This window comes from Etheostoma cragini, chromosome 20, assembly GCF_013103735.1.
Source record: "Etheostoma cragini isolate CJK2018 chromosome 20, CSU_Ecrag_1.0, whole genome shotgun sequence".
Taxonomy (NCBI): domain Eukaryota; kingdom Metazoa; phylum Chordata; class Actinopteri; order Perciformes; family Percidae; genus Etheostoma; species Etheostoma cragini.
Window position 1 is genome coordinate 7,401,703 of NC_048426.1, and position 16,404 is coordinate 7,418,106.

Below are 16,404 nucleotides of genomic sequence, written 5' to 3' on the forward strand. Positions count from 1 at the left end.
TTATGGTTTATTTGCATTCGTTTTCTTACTGTTGCGTGTTGTGGCCTCTCAGGGCCACCGTACAAAGTAGCCACGGTATGTTACAGTTTGGTAGAAAGCAGAACCTGCCAAATATGTCAGGTTGCTACCAAAACATAAATAAATAAATAAAATAAACTGAGAATGCACAGAAGTGGAGGATGACTAAACCCTGCTGACTGTATCATTACTGTCAACATGATTCAAGCTGAGATGCATTTCCACTCTGCTCCCACTTCCCCAGTCATGTCCAAGGCCACTCCGGAGCCTTGCTTCATCCTGTTGTTCCTCACTCCAGTTGCACCAGCACTGCTACACACAACTGTCTCATCAGCACTTCTCACTTCCTCAAAAGCCTTGAAAAACACTTCTGGATGGCTGACTTCAGATCAGGAAGAACACAGCCTCTGTGGTCAAGGAATAATCCCAACCACGTGAACCATGCTGTGCCCAGAACAGCTGTAAGCCCTGCTGATTTAACATTATGCTAATGTTGTGGAGGGATGTTTTTACCATTTAACTATGTTCAGAGTAAAATATTTTGACATAATCACGTTTGCTATCATACCAGCGCCCTTCGGAGCCGAGCTGAGGCCAGGGCAAAGGAACCGGGACAGGAAAAATAAGGAAAGGGCGGGAAAAGATAAAACCACACACACACGGAGAGGTTGTTTTGAGAGCCTCAATCGTTTATTACCCTGGATTTTCAGGGGCTGAAATTTCAGCCTCGCTGTGAGGAGAAACTCGAACTGGTGGTCCAGCTGTCCACAGCCTGCCAAAGTCGAGAAAACCTCCACCGCACACGCTCTCCCAGAACCACTCTCCCACCCTTCCCCTCCTATCTCATCTCTCCCAGCCAGGTAATCAATGGGAAACTCACACCCAAACACAACATGCTGTGAGAGGGATCACAACGAGCTGTTGTGGCATGTAGGCCCCATAAACAAATCTGTCACTGGCTGGATAACCATGTTCCCAGTTGTATGTTTTATGTTCCTTTCCTTGTTCTCACTTTACAGCTCAAAAACACTGATAGGAGGTCAAACTTAAAAGAAAAACATAAAAAAAGGGTTTCTTTCAGCCCACAGAAATCATGAAGTTCCTTTAAATTTCTCCATCATTGAAACAAAAACATTGCTTGTTTCAAAGTATCTATCGTCTTGCTTTCCTGTACAACTAATTTTACATGGGACACACGTAAATACACTTAAAGAGTAGACTCTCAGTCTGAACCATAAATGAAAATTTAAGGATTTCAGAATTTAGTGTCTGAAATGGGTCAAACCAACTATTAGGGGGGGGGGATCATTTGTGCACTACGACTTTTGGGTTTTTTGATGCAACTTGATGCAACAGTTTATTCCGGCAAGAATGAAGAAACTAATTCCAAATTCTTTTTTTGTGAAACATTTATTTCAATACTTTTGTTTTTAGTATGTTGGACACACCCCTGAACAAAGGTACAGAAGGGTCAGGTCAGCTATCGAGTCTTCATTTAAAACCACTTTTTAATTTTTGTTTTTTACGAACAAGCCTAAAACTTAACTAATAAAACTTTAATCCAAACTTCTTCTCCTCTTGCCTGAAGTTAAGCGTTTTGCCCGATTTCAAGAATGATTTTTTCTGCTTCGTTTAAAAGTAACCGTCATTTTGCTGGCCTATAAACTCTCTTTTTCTTTTCTGTATCTTGCACAGAAGGAAGGAAGGCCACTTTGACCGCACAGTGACTCACGATCAACGCTTCCCTCACACACACACACAAACACACACAGGGAATTAGCGACCTTGGGCAACCGGACAATGAGGAGTTGTCTAAACTTGCTCGTCTTATCAGCCTCCTATGGAAGTCTAGTATTCTGTATCTGGGACACTTATCAACAAGCTAACTCTCCCACAGCCTTCTACTCTCCTCAGCTCAGAGACATGGAATTAGGAGTTACCATGGCAACGTGGTGTCAGATCTGCGATCTTGAATTAATGGTGCTAAAGATCAAAACAAGTGGACTTTTTTTATTTTGTGTAATGTTATCGTCCTACTCTCTTCACATGAAACAAACAGTTACTTAAAACTGTACACCTGCATTTTATTTGTCTTGTAAACAGAGGGTATTTTAGTCTAGCTGAGCACAGTCTGTACTTTCCTGTAAACTAAGCATTACAAAGGTGCAGAGAGAGTTGCAATCTGCATTTACTGATTGTTTTTGCCATTTTGGGGACAGCACAGAAAGCTGTAAACACAATGCTTATAATGAGCTTCAAAAGTTGTTATGGCAAACATGTTAGCAAAACGATTGTCTATTTACATATTCAGCAGACATGGAGCGACACTAAAAACCCTGTGAAGTTGTGTTTGATAAATACTAGTCCAATATTCATTTAAAGGTAAATCTGAAGGGAAATAATTAGCTTTAGCTGCTAAATGCTCCACTGTGTTCACTAGTTGGTCTCTAACACTGTCTGCTGCTTGGTACAGAGCATAGTAAACAGTAGATTTATCTACGTTTTTTGGTCTGAAAACAGCTGCCTGCTAAAGATTAAAACTACACTGATGAGAGTGGTGAGAGTCAAACAAAACAATAAAGTTGTGGGCTGTAAAACCAAAACGATGAGCCGAAAGATACTAAAACGCTCTGTAGAGCAAAGGGGAGCTTTAAAACGTATCCTGTGGTATTTTAGCACTAGCGTGCCATTTTGTTAGCATTTTCTGAACCCATGCTACACAAGAAACTACATGTATGTGCTACATACAAGCCTTCAGGTGACACAACACACTACTTTCTAATACACTAATTCCTACTGACAGGTTCACGCTATTCCGCTGATCAATGGTTGGTGACAAAACCACGCTAAGAAATGTGGCAGAGCAAAGACAAAAGGCACAGAAGAAGAAGACTGACAGATTATGTAAATTATGGCGGTTTCAAGATATTTTCAAATGTTTTATGAGGAAGGAAATGTGTTCATCAGCTGTCCTAGGCCTTTAGGCTGGACACATTTGGGGAGAAACATACAGTCAATGTCCACTTTATTAGGTCTACATATACATTTTATATTGCATGCATGACTAACTGTTGACATATTGATATATTTATTATATATCATGTTTAAAAATTAAAAAAAAAAAAAAGTAAAACACATCTCAATATAAGGTAGTCCACTAGAATATTATCCTTAACTGTGACAACAGTAACATTTGTACTGGTGTACCTAATAAAGAGGCAGCTGAGTGTATTTAAATAACTGTGATACAGAACTGTATGGGTTTCCTCAAAGGATTCTTTCAAGCGCATTTACTTTCACCTCAAGAACGTACAGTAACATAATCGCAACTATGGTAGGCAATTGGGCTCTAATATCCTCTACATTGTTGTGATTCCCTTAATCACATTTTTGATTTGACATTCAAAAGCAATAGACTTCTTACGACTTCAAAAAAAGTGCTAACTGCTGCATATGTTGTACACCACAAAGCACTTCACTGTAAGAGTATTGTTCAGCTCCAGGGGGCCAGCAGCCTGGATGCTGTTGTTGTTGTTTTTGTTGTTGTTCATATAGAAGTCAGCAGCGGTGGTAGCGAGGGATCAACAAGTGCCAGAGCAGAATGAAGGGCGGAAGAGGGTACGGGGGAGGAGGTTCATGGGCCAGCAGATGTTTCAGCTTTTGGGTTTTGGCTAGGAAAGGGCAATTAAGAGCTGCTCTTAATGAGGCTGGCAGCCACCCCGTAAACTGTCTGGTTTGGTGAAAGAGTTGCTCATTAGACGGAGCTGCCCAGAAAAACGCCCACCACCCCCCAACACCACCAGCACCCATTGCCTCCAACCTTATTGGGACAGGAAGTGATGGATCAGACATTCGAAAAATTGTAAGCTAGCATTAAACAAAGCTACTTTATGTGATGTCTGGCTTTGCTGACAAATCGTGTGTGTGTGTGTGTGTGTGTGTGTGTGTGTGTGTGTGTGAGTGTGCGTTTGCTTGAATGTGTGTCCTTGTGTGCCGGCATGTTTGTTGTGCGCCAGGCAGAGTGCGGTAATGATGCACATTTTCCATGAGGTAGGTTGCTGTGTACCCTCCAGCATTAAAAGCCCAGAACAGCCACCTGAACATTACTGATGAGAATGGCAACATTAAAATACCAAACAACCAAAATAGACCCCGCTATGATCTGCAGATCTTGGTTTTCCCACCCTCAATTTTTGTGCACCATAAATTTCTAATTTAACTAACAAAGGGCCGAATGCAGAGCAAGGATCCCAGAGAGCTGGCTCTCAGACACAAATTCAGACATGGATTTTCTGGATGTCTAGCCACCCAATTTAAAAAAAAAAAAAAAAAATGTTATCTCCATTGATAGAAAGTAACCAAGTACCAGTACATTTATTCAAGTCCTTTTTATATGAATCCTTTACATTTCAAAATGATTGTACTTTTAACTCCACTACATGTATTTGATACAGTTAAATGTTAGTTTACTAATCAACATTTAGCCTACAAAACATATGAAGAGCTTATAAAATGTGTCGTATCATCATAGATCAAACTCTTCACCAGTGTTTTAAATTGGAGCTAAAACTAAACTCAATATAAACAGAAAATGCTGAATTGGGGATTTTTCTTTTCTCAAATTGAAGTAAACTAAATCTTTCTGTGGTTTGACTACTGGCCAGAAAAAGCACGCAATTTGTGTTAGTGTTGCTTCACTGTTTTCTTAAGCTCTATGAACCAAACAATCAAATAAGGAATTGAGAAAATAATCTGCAGATTAATCCCTTATGCCATTTATAAATAGGTAAAAAATGTGTTCCACTTTAACAAACTACAACAGTACAATTCTGATCACACATAATTGCATGACTAATAATAGTCTAATAATACAATCAGTGTGGGGGCTAATGAGTTACAATCAGATTGCATTTGTATGTAAATGCATTATTTTTGATAACTTCTGTAATCACATTACAGTTACTAATCACAACATGATTGTGTTACTTGCATTACTGCTCCTTCAACTATCTGCGCAACTTGAGAAGAGGAAAAAAGGAATCAAACGTTTTTGCATAACACGAAATAAAAATGGCCGAACCACAGCCTATGATGTCTTTTAAGGGATGGAGGAATAACAATAAGTTTAAATTAATTGCCTGAAAGGACAAAAACTTGATCGTAAAGCGTGAATTGTGCCCAGGTCACAAACACTTCTCCACCGCCACAAACACAACATCCAATCTGTCCAGGCATTGGCAAAGGCAACATGCTAGCACAAAGCTAGTTGCTAAAGACCCCCAGACCCTGAGTGATGTTTCCAACACCAGCCACGCAGCCAAAATTGGATTTTCAACAGCAGGTAAACAAAGCAGAGATAAATAAGCTTGTAGCAGGATACATATTCGAGGAAATGTTGCCTGTTTCAACAGTGAAACCAATGTCTTTCCAAAACATATTGGGCAAGACACAGCTAACGAAGAGCGCCAATCAGACAGGAAACAAAGGCAAGCTACCTGGTGTACCTCTTGTGTATGTTCTTGTTATAATAAGGATTTGTGTTGATCTGGGCATGTATTGTATGAGGTTCTAAATAAGGATAATAATGATTAACTAGTAGTGTAACTAAGTACTTTCAGCAGTGAGGAAATTAGTAAAGTAAGGCATTACAAGTTACTAAAAGTAACTAGTAATGTGTAATCAATTACTCATTTTAGTAACTACCCCAACACGGGATACAATAAATGATAGCATAACACAGGGTCTGCTTTTCTGTAACAAGCACTCTACTTTTAAATCTTAGGTATATTTTCAATGCAGCAATGGTACTTAAAATAAAATGATAAAATGGATTTAACAGTGTGCTATTAGTACTTTAATTTAAGTATAGGATCTGAATACTGAGGGATTCTCCACTCTCACGCTATCTGGCCCGTCCCCGGACCTGTCTGGCATCAGGAGTGCTTGGCACAACGATCCCTATTGAGTCTTGATGAATCTAGGTCATTTGCAAAGCTCTCCCTGGACACGCGCAGTGGAAAGAAAATAAACCGGGAGGTGAATGGAGCTCGACTGGAGGGGACAGACTTCCTGCGAGGGATGCTGAGAGTTGTGATAATGTATTGCTGTTCCTGTTATATGCTAAGGATGTGGAAATAATCATGGCCCTCTGATATCTAAATCTTTTTATTCACTGATCCATATTTTGTGTGTATTGTGGCTCTCCAAGTTTCCTCCCGGTGGCTTCAATGACATTTGTCTCATGTTATAAGACATGCAGCCATCCCAACCCCCCCCCCCCCTCCCCCCAAAAACATGTTTGAAACACACATGTTGCTGTCATCTCCACTAAGGTACAGCTTCGAGAAATATCTGGTGGAAACCAGTCGAGCAGGAAGTGAGAAGAAAAACCCTTAGATGAGAGACAGGAAATCAGGTGACTAGAGTTTTATGGTTTTTCTTCTCCCCTCAGTGTTACAGTTACAACGATTCTGGCTTAATATTAGGTTACTAGCGCCAAACAAAACGGCAGAAAAATGTTCCCGCTCACACCTGAAAGAGCCATATTCCTCTATACTGAAGTTCTCAGTCAGCAGTCCATAGAGTTATGGAATTGATCCCTGCCCCCACATCGTCCCTTCGCCATGAGCCTGAGGCGAATGTCTGCCAGATGTCCAAAGCAAAGACGGGGGATATGAAAGGGCTGAAGACTGCCAGAGGTGTCTTAGATCGAAGGAATTATTATCCTAATGATATAACATAACACATGCCATCAGTCCCTCCAGGAGGAACAAACCCCCATATATATTTGAGCCACGTCCCTTTAATTTACTGACCTTTTTGGGAAAGTAGTAGGAGGAAGATGATGAGAAGGATTTTCCTTTTCCATTTGGGCAAATACACCATCAGTCTGTACCTGAATGTACAAAACTTATTGAGATATTTATGTTATTTTTCCATATATAAAATAATATTTTCAACAATAAGTTAACAGACAGATGTCCATACTGTACATGCTATACAATGCAACGCAAGTAGGAATAGTAGTAGTAGTAGATAAAAGTAATGTGCTAGTATGGTAAGGCTTCAATGCACCTTGTGTTGTAAAATTGTTTAACACGTAAAGTAGATAGATATTAGTGTAAGCACCACACGAGGTGACCTCAACCGGAAAAGCACATTTGGTCAATTATCATTTTATACTACTTATTCCACCTGTACAACACACCTTAAAACAGGGGGGTCAAACTCAACTTCAACAAAGGCCACAGTGGAAAGTAAGAATCACATCGAGGGCCAAACATGTTTAGTTTATTGATACTGTATGCTTTTATTTAATCAAAAAAGTCAAATATCTTTGACTGTATTATTGCATATGTCATAAACACAGTTTGGTCGACATAAAGTACTAAAGAAGTCAGGAAAACGTTTCTCAGCCATCATAAAAAAAAAAAGCCCCAAAACGTCGGAAAAAGTTACAAATTGTCACAAAAAATGACAACGTCAGAAAAGGTGTCAAAAACTAGGTGGACCAAAATGTGTTGTTAACCTAAATTGATATGCGGGCCGGATCAAAATCTGCGAGGGGCCGGATTTGGCCCACGGACCTTGAGTTTGACACGTGTCTTAAAACATGGCTGTCCACTATTACCGCACACATCAATCTGTCAGATGTGATGTGTTTGATGTGACATACGTCGTCATTGTTGCTGCCTCTCGACCTCTGCTGCGTGCCTCTGTGTTATGTCTTGTATGTTTTCAATGTGGCCTTGGTGACTATTCTCTTTTCCCTCGTCTCCTTTGAATAGTTTTTATTGCGTGAACTGCTTTGATGCCTTTGCCATCATCTTAGAGCACAAACATTGCTTGTTTGTGCTTGCTCCGATTGTGGGCCACATGTTTTTATGTCGTACTCCCTTTTGTTTAGGCCTGCTGTAATTATGAATGTAATATAATTTATTTTATTTTGTAACCATTGTATTATTTAAGGATGTGGAAATTTGCCATATAGGCCAAATATGCTCCTTTAACTGTTCAGTGGATTGTCTATGACATTATAAAATAATAAACTAAATTAAACTAAACATAGCAGCCTATAAAAAAAAAGCTGAAAGATGCTCAGAGCTAGGGGGGACTGCAGTCACGTGATTACTGGGGGGGGCAGTAGTTCACTTGGCTTGGGAACCAGAGGGTTACTGGTTCAAGTCCCTGTATGAACCAAGTACGGAGTGTGGACTGGTAGCTGGAGAGGTGCCAGTTTGCCTCCTGAGCACTGCTGATGTGCCCATCAGCAAGGCACAGAATTGCCAACTGCTCGGGGCGCCAGTCCATTGGCAGCCCCGCTTTCTCTGAAATCTTTCCATTTAATGCATGTGTACAGGTCTGTGATTAATAACAGGGTCAAAAATTGAATTTCCCCATGGCATTATATTCTTCTTCTTTCCGTAGTTTCGTCACTGTGAGCCACCCCGTTCACAAAGTTACATAATCATTTGGCACATAGGTATGAAATATTGATTAATGCAGCTTTTAATGCCACACCTCTGATTTTAGTATGACTGAAATTTGCAGAACTGGGAACGATATCTTTAGCAAAAAGGATTAATTGTGGCTCTGTATTATCCGAGTCAAACTAGAACAAACTGGGGGAAATAACCCTTTTTGGTGCAGATTGAAACAAAATAATCTTTCCCATAAACACACACAGGACTAGAGCTGGAATTATTGTTTTAATTTGTGAACAGCTTTGTTAAAAAATATACAAAAATGTTCATCACAGTTTTTCAGAATCTAAGGTGACGTCTGGAAATGTCTTGTTTTGTCCGACCAGCAATACAAACCAAAATATATTTAGTTTATTATTATTATTATTATTATTATTATTATATAAATATATTTATTCTATATATATATATATATATAGAATAAAAAAAATAAAAAATTGAAACCAGAACAGAAAGATTTGCCAGAGAAGTCTTGGCATTTAAACTCAACCAATTATTTCAGCTCTACAGGGGGCCAACTGGTGAAACTTTACCTACTCTTAGCTCGATGCCCCAAGTTTATCATTTCAATCAGGGGTTTGTCTGATAATGTACATGCATAAACAAAATATCTCAAGAAACGTCTCAAGAAAAGCCTTCAAAAGTCCGAGCTACACCCCTGCATATTTAGCTGCAGCAAGCTAAAAAATTCCCTGATAAAATTAAATAACAGATGCCTGAAATCTGTCCTTGAACTTGTGTAAGTTCTTGTAAACGATATACATTTAGGGAAACTTGATCCAGTGACTTGAATGAAGTTGTACCATGTAGCACACATGTATACAGACCCTGGTAGATAGATATCTACCTCTCAGCCCCTAGAGCATTTCAGTGAATAGATGAGGAGGAGGGTAGACAGTACCTGACATTTACTTAGTAGCACAGGATAGACAGGCCATTGTCTTTGCTGAAATGAGAAACTCTGCCACAGAAGGGCGAAGGGGGGAGAAAGCGGGTGGTGTCAGACAACCTGATATCAATCTAATGAAATAATAGCAAGCGCTCTGATGTGGATATCTGGGATATCTAGACTTCATACCCCGTTGACAAAGTCTTTCTCAACTTTGGGAAGCATAGAGACACAAAGAGGGCAAAACAGTGAAACGATGCAGTGAACTCTTGTCCACACACACTCATTTTCACCGCCTCAAAAAGGAGATGACACATGTCAAGTAAAAACAAAAATCCCCCAAACATGAAACCTCTGTGGATGTAACCACAGATAGAGATTTCAAGGGTCTGATTGAAGTGGCACTGGTGAACCTTACGGGTCTAAGTGCCACTCTCCCTGGAGGTTGATTTCTGATTGTCTGTTGATAACTAATAGAGGGGTAAACAGCCAAAGAGAGAGAGAGAGAGAGACAAACAGAACATATGGCATGCAGAGACAAACATATAAGGTAAAGCCAATAGCGCAGGTTGTCCTGCTGATCCATCCATGCTGTCTGCAGTCAGCCAGACAAACAGGGTTCCACAACAACAGTACAAACCACTCAGCATCCATCAGAGAAAAAGAGGAAAGGAAAGAAGAAGTAGAGAACTGGTGAAAGGAAGTGAGACTAAGGCCAAAGAAACATCTGCTCCAGATCCTATTTAGTTTTCGAGTCTGTCCCCTTCTCGCAGACTGTTTTGTTTGTTCATGGGTCAGGAACAAAAAGCCAAACACGCATGCACATACACACGCACACACACACACGCTCAGAGATGTGTGCACACCCAGAGAGACGTTAAAAAGTCAATAGGACACAGTTCCATATCTCATTAGGCCTTGTCTTAGGGGCTCGTCGAGGAAAATAATAAACGGGACTGACACAAATCAATGTTATCTTTTCACTCATGGGGGTGGAAGGAGAGAGCCAAAGAGCCAGAAAAGAACAAAGGAACAAAAAGGAGGAGAAAAAAGGAGGGAAGAGCAGAATGAAAAGCCTCCTTCTGACTCACAGTGACCCACATACATTTGCCCAGCTTTTCTGGGGCTCGCTCTCTCTTGGCAACCGGCAGCCTCTGTGAAAGAATCCCAGCGTTCAGCCAAAGGCAAAGCCCATGTGAGGGGAGGGGGGGGGGGAGGGGAGGATGGCAGAGCGAGAGAGAAAGGGAGGTGTGGATGGGTGGACACCAGACCCCTCCTCCTCGTCCTCCGCCTCCTCCTCCCAAAGGCCTGTTGCTCCTGGCGACCGGCACTCAATGGATTCCTCCAGATCCAAGAGGTCAAACACGCACAGCATGCAGTGCTGGACAAAGTATTGAGATTCTTTATTCAAATAAAAGTACTGCATAAAAATGTTGGACGTGGATGAAATTACATTATATATTACATTATTAGGTAATTTACTTGGATTCATTATGAAAAAGCAGCATTTTACTGTTGGTTTTAAGCTAGTTTGAACTACTTTATATACAGTTAGTCTAGTCCAGTGGTTGCCAAACTTTTAATCTTGTACCCTGACTAAAATGTGAGCTTGTGTCTTTTGTGTCAAAATAAACAAATATTTGATATAAATGAATAACGGTTAATAACCCAACAGCAGTATAAAAAGAACGCTAGCACTCAAAGTTCTACTGATTCTGTGTACAGTTGACACAGTATTGCATCAATGCTATATTGACTCAAACTGGTCGAACCAACCTCAATCCGTGTATTTGACAGTGTATTGCAAATGTCCTGTATTTTATAAGTTTCTGATACGTTTCCCTGATCTCTCAAAGTAACTACAGCACAGCTCTCTGATAAATGCAGTGCAATATTTCCCTGTAAATGACAATGGAGTAGAAGTAAAAAGTGGCGCTTTGTCACTTTCTACCACTGATGTGTTGATCTCTGCCGAGCTGTAGGTTGACGGAAGAGTAGAAATGTGATACTCAACCTCTAGTTTTACCACTTATAAACACCTGTTGTGCACATTTCTACACTTCACCTTCATTTGATCAAAGATTAAGAGAAAAAGAGAATTATTTTGGCACACTGAGTTTCTTGGTACAGAGCAGCAGCTGCAACCAGCAAACAAACTGAAAGAGACCAGTAGAAGGTTTTAATAGGGCGTTTGATTTGGCGTCCGCATTCGTAGCATAATAATGGATGAATGCGGAGCCTTCTAAGCGACAGTGACATAATCAGAGAGCTGTAGGTCAGCTAGTGACAGCTGAGTGGCTGTGGCCGAGCGGGAGAAAGAGCCCTTTCAGCCCTGACGCTCACGGACGCCGATCCAAGTTCATTAGCAGTCAGACTGGCTACAGGGCCTGCTGCAAGCTTCTCCAAGCTACACATGACACACACACACACACACACACACACACACGTATCAGCATGCAAAGACACACTGAATGTCATGAAACAAGCATCTATTTCTTCTTAAAGTGAATCAGATTTTTGTTCTTAATGGTCCAAGGCTGTGATTTTCCTCCCCTGCCCTCGCCATTTTAATGGTTCTGGCAAAGTGTTTTATCTATAAACAATAAAAGGTTGGGGCTAAAACATTTTTCTCTGGTTTGGCCCCTTCACTACTAATCTATACACTCTCCCGTCTTTTCCTGCCATTAAGCTGCGATGGAGCCAAACCCGCAGCCCAGCCAAAGAACCTGATAGTCGTGGAACCCATGCAGCTCTCCCCCCCACCTTGGAATGCATTTCTGCTGCGCTGCACTTTTCACCATCCAGCAGGGAATGGATGCAAACACCCCCAAAAAACCACCAGCACCCACTCAGACACAAACACACCACCACTTTTTCATTTTCGTTGGTTCTACAGTATGTGCCTACACAAGCTGACTGATACTCACAAGTACTGATCATATGAAATAAAACATATTGTTAAATATTAAACCAGTGGTTTCTGAATGTTTTGGCTTATGATCTCTGACAAAAAAAGTTAGAAGCTCATGGCGAAGGTGTGTTTAGGGCGTGTTCAATTCCACTTTTGCTAGTTTGATGGCAGAAAAATGGGTCTGTGCGCCAGGCGCATGGTTCAAAAGGGTTGTACTTAGTGTCTCCATTAATTCATAGGTGTTTTGGGCGTAACATGCAATAAATCAATCCGAGTGTCATCTCCCATTTCCTTTAAAAGCCAGGCGCGTTTGTTATGATGGCGGATTTGTACCGCCATATATTTATTTGTAATCTTTTGCATGTTTCTGTGCTGCTGCGCTAAATTGTATGTGTGTGTAACAAGCAGAGTGTGCACACGCTGTGCATAAGCCTAGGCCCAATTTACTTATGCACTGTTAAAAAACAAACCTCGAGGTTTACTCCTCGACGCAGCCGGCCCGGGTTCGAATCCGGCCTGCGGCCCTTTGCTGCATGTCACTCCCCCTCTCTCTCCCCTTTCATATCCTCAACTGTCCTATCAAATAAAGGCCTAAAATGCCCCAAAAAATTATCTTAAAAAAAAAAAAAAAAAACTCCCTGACCAGCACGCCTGTGGGCGCAAAGATGGTCGCAGGTGCATTTGCTGTTTAAACGACATGGGCGCTGGACGGGAAATTGACAACTGCGTCAGTACACGGTTTGAGGTTTCTGGTGTGCCCTCTAGTGGAATCTTTCAGTTACACGTGTAACACGTGGGCAAGTATGGGAGCAATTCAGTTCAATGTTTTGGCTAAAAAGCAAAGATGGTTTTATTTTATAAAATACTTAATTTTTTTAAAACTTACAAACAACTATATTAAGTAGTTAAAACTAGCTACCCTATGACTAGTTACAACAGTAAACAGCTGCTTACTTGTTGTACCATCCGTGTTAAAAATCTAATAATGTAATATATAATAATATATCACTCAAAGGGTCAATTTTATTAAGGAACAAATACTTTTGTTACTCAAAAGTACATTTAGATGATTATACTTCTACTTAAGTAGGAGTTTTGAATGCAGCCCATTTACTTGTAATTAAGTATTCATACACTGTTGTATTGGTACTTTTTACTCAAGTAAAGCATCTTAGTCCTTTTGCCATTATACTGCTGACACCAAATCTTAGGGTTTAATAGTGCACATTACTCACATAGCCACAAACACTCACACCCTTCTTCTCATTAATGACCACAACTGAACAGAGACAAATTCCTCCCCCATCACACTTCCCCTAAACCGCAGCAGCGTTCATGGAGAAAACGACAACTTTGGCCAGACATTAGTTCTGGCCGTTCACCCTCAGCACGTGATATTGTGTTTCAAAGTCAACACAATGTGAAGACTACTTCACTTCACCTAAAACCCACACTCTCTCCCACCAAATACAGCATATCCTCTCTGTTGCATCTTTCCCCTGCTTGTTTGATTTATTCCTCCCACCTTTACTGTGCTCAACTCACTTCTTCCATCCCCATCTTGGAAACATGCCGACCTCACAGCTTTCTCATGAGTGGGCCTGCAAACATGTACAGTAATTTGGTTAGCGGGGGTGAGGGAGGAGGATAAGAGGAAACAAGATGAGAGGAAGAAAAGCAAAGATAGACGAAGAAAGAAGGAAACAGGGGAGAGATAACTAGAGAGTGACTTGCATCCTGAGAGTGAAGCCCCCCAATTCATCTGGGAACTATTCTACTGCCCCCTGGTGGTTTTCACCACAATCCTCCTAACAATGACCCCTCACACACACCTCTTTCCCACACTAAAGTAACACCATGCTCTCCTGCACCTTTCATTCACTCTCTCTGTGATGACTCAAATTATACACTGCACTCGTTCTGTAATTACATAGACCCCGATGTGTATACTTTACACAAAAAGACAACTCGCCCACGCTCAGGTTTGAGTCCGAGACGCTGTAGTGTCCAGCGTTTGATGACGACGGGTTTCCACACCCTGCCACTTTATACTCTTGAGGTGTACGCCTGCAGTGCAGTCATAAAGACATAACTAGGTCATGACCTGATTATAAGATGCAGTAGTGAATGTGGAGTCAAAGAAAAATGACACCCAATATGACTACCTACCTGAGACTGCTCCCCCACCCGTGGGGCCTGCCATTGTGCCTTGGGTGTGTGTCCTGTCATTTCAGTGTGTTAGTTGGATGTAAATATGTATAGATTTTTCGCAGTGGTGTATTCTCAACAGGGTATAATGTAAACATAGTTTTTGTCCCAGAACTTACAGATGGGATCATCACTGAGAATAGCTGAAAGTAGTATTATAAAACGGGCCACTGAAGAACATGTTTTATTGGTCACATACCTGAACTTTTTATCTTATAACTTTGACTTACCAACACAACATTATTTAGCAATAACTGGAACGCTGTAAGATAATTAATCCATCAAACTCTATCTAATGCTATAGAGCCAGGGGAAATATTATAATTTGCATATTGCTGATTAAACTGTAACTTAAGGACAGTACCTAGGCTAGCAATCTAGCTGTAGAGATATCAACGTAGAGCAAAACTTTGGTCCAGAGTGAAATATTTTGTCAATTAATTGATGGCCATTAAATTTGTTACAGACATTCTTGCTGCCCTGAAGTTGAATCTTAGTGCTGGTCTCTTGCTGACTGTGTCAATGTAAAGAAGCTAACATTAGTATGCAGCCAATCTAATATACATTACTTCTTATGGCCCTGACACACCAACCCGACGGCTGACTGTCGGAATGACTGGCTTCCCGATTTGGCCCAAAAAAAGTTCCTAGGAACACACAAAAGCAATAAGCTGATTGGACGAACGTGTCAAGACGCTCTGGTTTCTCCGAAAATTCAAAGCCAGACTGTCATAGCGACTTGGTCAGAATACAATCTCATATTTTACTAAAATAGTTCAGCGAAACTTGTTTCTGAAAACATTTTAAGCGAGAAATAGGCCATGCAGCGCTGAATCTGTCTTCATTTCAGATCGACGAAGGTCAGTTTAAAAGATTTTGAGAGACTCTAGTCACGCTCATCCCACTCGTCCTTTCCGGGTTAGCACTCCACCAAACAGATTGGTCATTTGAGTCTGCCTGGCGGCAGTGCTGGCCTTCCGACCGAGCATGTCAGGTCGGCCAAAAGAAAGGCCGACGGCCCCTCCCGACGGACGACGGCACGGAACACACCAAACAGACTCGAGTCTCCGACCTTGCCAGACTGTCCGAAGGCCGATTATCCGGATGGTGTGTCAGGGCCTTTAGAGAGCGCCAATTATGCTTCGGGAAATTTTGTGTATGTAATAAATGTACGTATAAGGTACAAAAAAACATTCACTCCAATTAGAGCTTGCTCTCCCACATACAGCACTTTTTAGCCTAAAATGGCTCGTACACATTCCTGTTTAAAATTGCTCAGTTAATGATGTCATTGATTGAGAAAGCCATTCCCGTTTTTCAAATATGCTGCCCAAAGGTGCTGCCTACGCAAGCACAGCCCATCCACTGGCTTGTTTAAATTTGGTTGACCAATCACAACAGAGTGGGCCAGCTGACCACTCAGAACAGAACTTTTCAGGAAGAGCTCAGGCAGTGTTTCAGGTGGAGTAGCTGCAGCAATGGGCAGTATGATCATCAAAGAATGTAAACTTCTTCTAGTCGATCCCAAGAGTACAAATATAATGCTAGAAAGGAGCATTATACGGGTTCTTTAAATGTTTAGTTGTTAGTGTGTTAGCTGTGAGCACATTAGCAAATTAGTATTAAGCTCAAGTGGCTAACTGTGTGTTCAGACTACCTGCGACAAAGCAACAGGCCACAAGTGATTTTCAATCAAAGTCGGCGACATGAAGCTACAAACTGACGCCAGGTAGCTTTGTCGCTCGTATTGTGAACATAACACACATAACACAACAAAACACTGAAATTTCCCAAATTTTGATCAAAAAGTCTATCTAACCTAACCTAATCTTATGTAATCTAATCATAGCCTTAGTCCTGCTGCGGTCCCTACATGGGGACTGCATGAAATGGGT

At 41.1% G+C, this 16,404-nt stretch overlaps 2 long non-coding RNA genes across 2 annotated transcripts in view; one reads left to right on the forward strand and one right to left on the reverse strand.

The window, feature by feature from the left end:
• LOC117935390 overlaps positions 1-6,920 on the reverse strand; it is a 107,058-nt gene extending 100,138 nt beyond the window's left edge. The window contains exon 1 of the long non-coding RNA XR_004654749.1: positions 6,834-6,920. This is a non-coding gene — a long non-coding RNA (uncharacterized LOC117935390). The remainder of the gene's footprint in view (positions 1-6,833) is intronic.
• A 971-nt stretch (positions 6,921-7,891) lies between these two features.
• On the forward strand, positions 7,892-15,635 carry LOC117935392. Its single transcript, XR_004654752.1, has 3 exons — positions 7,892-7,903; positions 10,146-10,148; positions 15,496-15,635. It is a non-coding gene; the product is annotated as an uncharacterized LOC117935392 (long non-coding RNA).
• The last annotated feature ends 769 nt before the right edge of the window (positions 15,636-16,404 follow it).